This window comes from Schistocerca nitens, chromosome 4, assembly GCF_023898315.1.
Source record: "Schistocerca nitens isolate TAMUIC-IGC-003100 chromosome 4, iqSchNite1.1, whole genome shotgun sequence".
NCBI lineage: Eukaryota > Metazoa > Arthropoda > Insecta > Orthoptera > Acrididae > Schistocerca > Schistocerca nitens.
In genome coordinates this window covers 889,081,487-889,088,686 of record NC_064617.1, presented here as the reverse complement: position 1 = coordinate 889,088,686, position 7,200 = coordinate 889,081,487, and positions in this window count along the sequence as shown.

Genomic DNA, 7,200 nt, shown 5'->3' with positions numbered 1-7,200 from the left:
TCCCCGCAGCACACAACATCCCACCACCGCTCCATACGGTGGTCGCTGAAGCACGTCCAAGGGTTACGGTGACAGGAGACTGGCGGCGCTGACCAGTCCCCAGCTCAGGCCCCGGGGTCGCCAAGCCCGTACTCAGCAAATGAATGCTGAGCCCCTGGGGCATCTGTTTATGGAGGAGGAAGCTACCAATTTAGAGTGTTACCTTTTGGTCTGAAGATATCTAGTTCTGCTTTTGTATGTATGTTAGACAAGGTTCTTGGTGAGCAGTTGTTGGACAAAATTACAGTGTACATTGACGGCATTTTGATTGCTGCAAAAAGTTGGAAGGAACACAATGACATTATAAAACAGGTTCTATCGAAATTTGAGAGGAACAATATAAGTGCAAACCTGGATATGTCCGAATTCGGAAAGAAAGAGATCAAATTTTTAGGGCATGTAATATCTGCTGAAGGCATCAAACCAGACCCAGAAAAAATAGAAGCAATCAGAAATTTTCCAAGACCCAGGAACAAGAAGGAAATGAAAGCCTTTTTCGGTCTCACCGGATTCTATCGCAAATTTGCGAATAATCAAGCACTTAATGCGAAGGCTCTGCTAGAATTAACTAAGAAAAATGCCACATGGATTAGGACAAAGGAGTGTGAGCAAGAATTTCAAACTATCAAAGATGAGTTATGTAATGCTATTGTTTTGTCACATCCTGATTTAAATTTACCTTTTGTATTTTCACTGACAGCTCAGAATATGAACTCGGGGCTCATCTTTGTCAATTTGTAGAAAACGGGGACACAATAGAAAGAAGGTCAATTGGATTTGCTAGTCGTGTACTGAATAAATGGGAAAGAAGGTATTCTGTAACGGAGAAAGAGGTGCTCGTTGTGGTATGGGCATTTAAGAAATTCAGATATTATGTCATGGGAAGGAAGGTTAAAGTGTTCACAGACCATAAGGCATTGTCATTTCTGATGGATTGTAGGCTAAGTCATAATCTGCTAACACGATGGGCTTTAGCGCTGCAAGAGTATGATTTCTCAATAGAATACCTACCTGGGGAAAATAACACTGTAGCAGATGCATTATCCAGATTGCCATTGGGTATGGATAATGCACATTTCAATGATTGAGGGCAGAAAGAGGTTTCCATACTGTACCTAACCAAAGCAAAGCATGAAGAAAAAATAAAGGATATACTGAAAAATTTGAAAAGGGAACAGAATAGAGATAACATAATGAAAATGATCAAAGCTGAATGGAGTAGGAAAACAAGTAGTAGTAGTAGAGTGGTTTTTTGGGCGCACGACAACAAGGTCTTCAGCGCCCGTTCAGTATCGTAGTGAGACGGGTGTCAAGAAAAAAAAAAGCTCAGAACATTTACATAAAACGGAACATAAAACACGGGGAACAATCATTGGAAAATATGTGCTCACCCACACCGAAGCGTGGGATGAAGCTGGGCGTCAGCAGTAAAACATGGACAACACAGGAAGAAAATGAGAGAGGGAGCTAAAACAATGTAGCAGATGGAAGTGGCTGGCTGACCGCAAGCAAAAAAAAGGGAGGAGTCAGCCACTCTGCAATACACTAAAACCTCCAGGCTAAAAGTTTAGACCAGAGTCCAGACACATCACAAAACTTAAAAACCCTAGACACACACGTCTCATCGTTTGCTAAAACACAAGGCAGATCCCCATCAACTTGTCCTTCTGCCCGTGCATCACGGTATAAAATGCAGTCTGTTAAAATGTGCCGGACAGAGATGTGCACACCACAAGCATCACAAAACGGAGGATCCTCCCGCAGTAATAAATAACTATGCGTCAGAGGACAGTGCCCGATCCGAAGACGTGTGAGGGCCACCTCTTCCCGCCTGAGCAACCGGCAGGAGGAACGCCACGGCCGAGTGGTTGACTTTACCGACCGCAGTTTATTGGCCGTCACCGCCAGCCATTCGTCCTCCCACAACTTCATGCACTTCCTGTGGAGTGCAGCGATGACTGACTGCAAGGGGATAGGACACTGGACCACATCCTGCTCTCTGCAGGCCTCCTTGGCAGCCCGATCAGCCTGTTCATTGCCCCATATGCCGACATGACCAGGCACCCAGCAGAAGGATACCTCTTTACCCCGCTGTTGGAGCAAGTACAGTTGGCCATATATCAGCTGGACCATCTGCTCAGTCGAGTATAGGTTCTGCAGTGTTTGTAAGGCACTAAAAGAATCGGAGCAGAGAAGGAATCGATCGCCCCGAACACGATGCATCTGCTCCAGTGCCTTCAGGATCGCGTGGAGCTCCGCTGCGAAAACGGTATATTCAGCAGGGAGGCGAATCCGGGTAACATGATCAGGGAACACCACAGAACAGCCAAGGAAATTCGCCTGTTTGGAGCCATCAGTGTAAACGACGGTGAAACCGTGATGCATATCTAAAATGTTAAAAAACAGAGATTGGAATGTAAAATCTGGTGTGCTATCTTTCTTAAAATTAGTCAAATCTAAAATAAGTTTGGGTCTTCGGAGGAGCCAAGGTGGAAATCTGCTCCAACCCTGACGTAAAACACGAAGACCAGCCATAGACATCGCACCGAGGCAATCCTGTGCTCGAATCCCATAGGGCTGCGTCGCACGTTGCCGGTTATGAAACAATCGTGCCAGAGGAGGGTGAGCAACGGTATGGTATGCAGGGGTGTATGGTGTGGACAAAGTTTTATACGCCTGGCGCACCGTAAGTAGCCGTGGCCGCATGTGAAGTGGCCGTTCACCAGCTTCTGCGCAGAGGCTTGCTATGGGGCTAGTGCGGAATGCCCCAGTGGCCAACCGAAGCCCTTCATGGTGCACAACGTCCAACATCTGTAAGTAAGAAGGCCTCGCAGACCCATACACCATGCACCCATAATCGAGCCCGAGATCGCACAAACGCCCTGTAAAACTGGAGCAGACAAGTCCTGTCAGCTCCCCATGTACTGTGGCTAAGACATTTTAAAATACTTAAAGCCTCAAGTGACCGCCGTTTCAGGTCTTTAAGATGAGGTAACCACGTGAGCTTCGAGTAAAAAATGAGCCCCAGAAATCTCACCGTGTCTTTAAAAGTAAGAATAGTGTCCCTGATCCTCATGTCAGGAAAGGTTAAAATCGAACAAGAACGGTTAAAAAGAACACATACAGACTTCTCGGTGGAAAACTTAAATCCACTCTTCAGCGCCCAGTCATCCAAACGCCTAATCGTAAGTTTCAACTGACGAGTTGTCGTTGCAAGGCTTGAAGAAGACCAGAACAAAGAGAAATCATCCACAAACAAAGAACACTGGACAGGACTTTTCACTATGGACGTAATGCTATTAATAGCTATGGCAAAGAGTCACGCTTAAAACGCTGCCCTGAGGGACACCGTTCTCCTGCTCAAAGCGATCAGACAGGACGTCACCAATTCGGTATCTAAAATATCGTGGCGAGAGGAAAGACTGAATAAAAAGAGAAAGACAACCACGAAAACCCCATTCGTGAAGCTGCTCCAGGATGAGACGCCTCCAAGTGATATCGTAGGCCTTCTCGATGTCGAAAAATACACCTATAAGGTGATGACGGCGGAGGAAAGCTTGTTGTATAGCCGCCTCCAGGAGGGCAAGGTTATCGAAGGTGGAACGAAACTTCCTGAACCCACACTGAAAGCGACTAAGGAGTTGCCGGGATTCTAACATCCAGACAAGGCGGCGGTTGACCATCCGCTCCAAGGTCTTCCCTATGCAACTAGTGAGGGAAATACTACGGTAGCTACTTGGGCTCGTGCGGTCTTTCCCAGGTTTTGAAAAAGGGATAAAAACTGCCTCACGCCACGCGTCAGGAAAGTGACCCGACCCCCAAATGGCATTAAAAAGTGCGAGGAGGAGTTCTCTGTTGCGCATTGTGATGTGCCATAGCGTACTGTAATGGATCCTGTCGTGACCAGGGGATGTGTCACGAGCTCCAGACAATGCGGAATCCAGCTCCCACATCGAAAGTGGGCAGTTGTAAACTTCATGAGAGGTGGACTGGAAGTTCAGACTACATCTCTCAGCAACCGCTCTATGGGGCTGGAAACCTGGATCCTGACTGGTTGTTGCAGTAACTGTGGCAAAATACGCTGCCATAGTCTGGGCAATGTCTCGCGGATCCGTGTGGAGAGTGCCGTTAGTCATTACAGCAGCTATGGGGCACCTCCCTCCTCGGCCAGAAATTCTCCTGATGGTCTCCCACACAATGGAACGATTAATGGTGTTCAGGAACGTTTGCCACGACCTCTTCTTGCTCTCACGAAAAATGCGGCGACATCTTGCCGTCGCACAGGTGGCCTCTTCCGGTGGCCTGTGGACTGTGGAATGGATTCTGCAGCGGCGTGGTGGACCGTTTTGGTAATATGATCCACCCACACCTCAACATTCGCACAGTGTTAGAATTGGGCCAACTGGCTATAAAGTGTCCAGTCAGCTCCACTGAGCACCCATCGTGGTGGTCTCCTTTTGGGGCCCGCGCCATCTGGCAGGTGAATCCAGATTGGAAAATGATCACTGCCATGCAAGTCAGCGACCACTTCCCAGTGAGCACTGGCAGCAAGAGCTGGAGAGCAAAGCGAGAGATCAATGGCAGAGAACGACCCAGTCGCCGTGCAGAAATGAGTACTCTGTCCTCCATTGAGCAAGTAGGCACAGGATGACAAGAGAAGCCTCTCAATTGCTCTACCCCTGGGGCAGGTAATTGCAGAGCCCCAAAGCACATTGTGGGCATTAAAATCACCACAAATAATGAATGGCTGGGGGAGCTGTGTAAGAAGGTCAGTGAGGGTCGCTTCATCAAGAGCATCACGTGGGGGCAAGTAAAGTGAACATACAGTCAATGGATGACGCACGTGCACGGACACAGCGACGGCCTGTAAAGTCGTCGTAAGTGAGAGAGGCGAGGAGTGGTAGACCGTCCTGACGAAAATACCTACGCCTCCTCTAGCTCTCTCTCCACGCAGGTCGTCCTTTTTGTGGAGTGTGTAGCCTCCTATCTCAGGGGAGTATGATGGATGGAAATACGTCTCCTGGAGACAGACACAGTGGTCTACCCTGAGAGAATAGACGAAGTTCCTCCACATGTGTCCTGAATCCTTGCAAGTTCCACTGGAGTATGGGAGCTATCTATGTTGGGGGTAGCACCTTCATCCTGTCTCTCCAACGGGGCAGGGAGACCGCAGCAGGTGGAGGGGCTGGCGTGGGACAAGATGATTGCCCCACACATACATCGTACTCCATCAACTCTAGGGAAGAGACAGATGAAGCCTCACGTAAAACAACATCCGCATGGTCAGATGGTTTACCACGGGATTTGACCCGCTGTTGCTGCTGTACAGTAGCTTTCTGTGGTTTGGTGGACTTCGCTGGAGCTGATGTGGGAGTGGTAATTGGCGCACTGGGCTTGAGAACAGCCTCAGCTGTTGGAGGCGCCAGGGGCTGGCCCAAGTTCGCCACTGTACCTTTGTCTACCGTTCGAGTAGGGGCTACTGGCTCAGAAACACTGGCTGCGTTGCAAGTGCACTGACAGCTGCAGGTGTTAGTGCCAACACTCACCACCTCAGTCTGCGTTGAGGCATCGACTTTTGGAGTAGGCTTCTGAACCAGGGATGCAAAAGATGTAGCAAATATGGGGGGTTGCATCGACATAGATCATCTTGGCCTCACCATACGGGATACGCTTGGTTGTTTTTATTTCCTGGACCTTCGGCAGTCCCTACTCCGAACAGGGTGGTTCCCAGAGCAATTAATACATTTAGCCGGAGACGAGCAACCAACTCCTTCATGAGCAGCCTGACCACAGTTTCCACACGTCGCAGTGCCTTTACAGCCTAAGGTGGTATGCCCAAAACGCTGGCATTGGAAACAGCGCATTGGGGCCGGGAAATAAGGCCTCACACTAAGGCGAAGGAAGCCAGCTTTAACATGTTCAGGAAGTTTTGTGCTACTGAAGGTCAGAATAAAGGAGTCGGATTTGACAAGAGTGCCATCAACCCTCTTCATGATGTGTTGGACATCAACGATACCTTCTGGAGCCCACTCACGTTGCAGTTCGTCCTTGGGAATGTCAACGAGATCCCGGTATGTCACAACACCTTTGCTGTAGTTCAAGGTGCAGTGCACTTCAGTGTCTATGGCATACTCTCCAAGGCATTTAGGAGATTGGAGGTTAGTTGCTGGCTGGGAAGTGGAAGTTTCCACTAGCAAGGTCCCATTACGTAAGCGCTTCACCGATTTTAAGGAGCCACAGATTCCACCCTCTCCGCTGGGAGGAAGAAAAGAGGATTTCGATGGATCCATCTCGGACCCACGAGCAGCTAGGGAACTAGAAGTCCACCTAGACAGAGCCCCGTGTGCTTACGGAAGCCTTATACAACTGAGGTGCGGCAGGTTCCCCAGAGGTTGCCCGCTATCGACTGTTCCATCTCAACAGCCGTGCATCTCATCGGCGCGCAGCACACCTTGAGATTGAGGTTTTTTTTTATAGAGGTTTATTCCATCCTCGCGATCCGGGCGGTCAAGCCAAGATCCCCATTCCCTGAGACACATCCCCCTCTTTCGTGCACATGCACATTCCGTGTTTTATGTGTGGTTTTACTTTTGTGTGTTTCTTTTAATTCTGTGCGTCTATGACTTACGATTTTAGCCAGTGGAATGTTGTCACTATGAATCTTAACAAGTTGAGTCACCCGTCTAAGATACTGGCTTTTAAAGACGTTTTACGCGATCACCACTGCCATGTTGTCTTTTTACAGGAGGTGACACGGGATGCACTTTTATTTCTACACGACTTTAGTGACTTTACTGTAGTTGACAATTTTTTACCAGATCACAGTACCGGAACTGCCATTTTAGTACGTTCTGACTTTGCCATTTCAAATGTTGCTATTTTACCAAATGGTCGTGCTATTAGTTGCACTATACTGGGCGTTGTGTTTGTTAACGTTTATGCTCCGTCTGGGAAGGATAAGTGGGCGGTGGCTGCTTTTTATGGGCAGGAATTGCGTGCGCTGTTACACCGGAATGTGGATGCTTTAGTTGTAGGCGGCGATTTTAATTGCGTTTTAGATGCTGTCGATCAGGTGCCTCATCCCAACATTTGTCACGAGCTCGGCGATTTGGTTCACAGTTTTCAGCTCGTTGATTCGTGGCGTGTTGGTTGGTTGGTAGG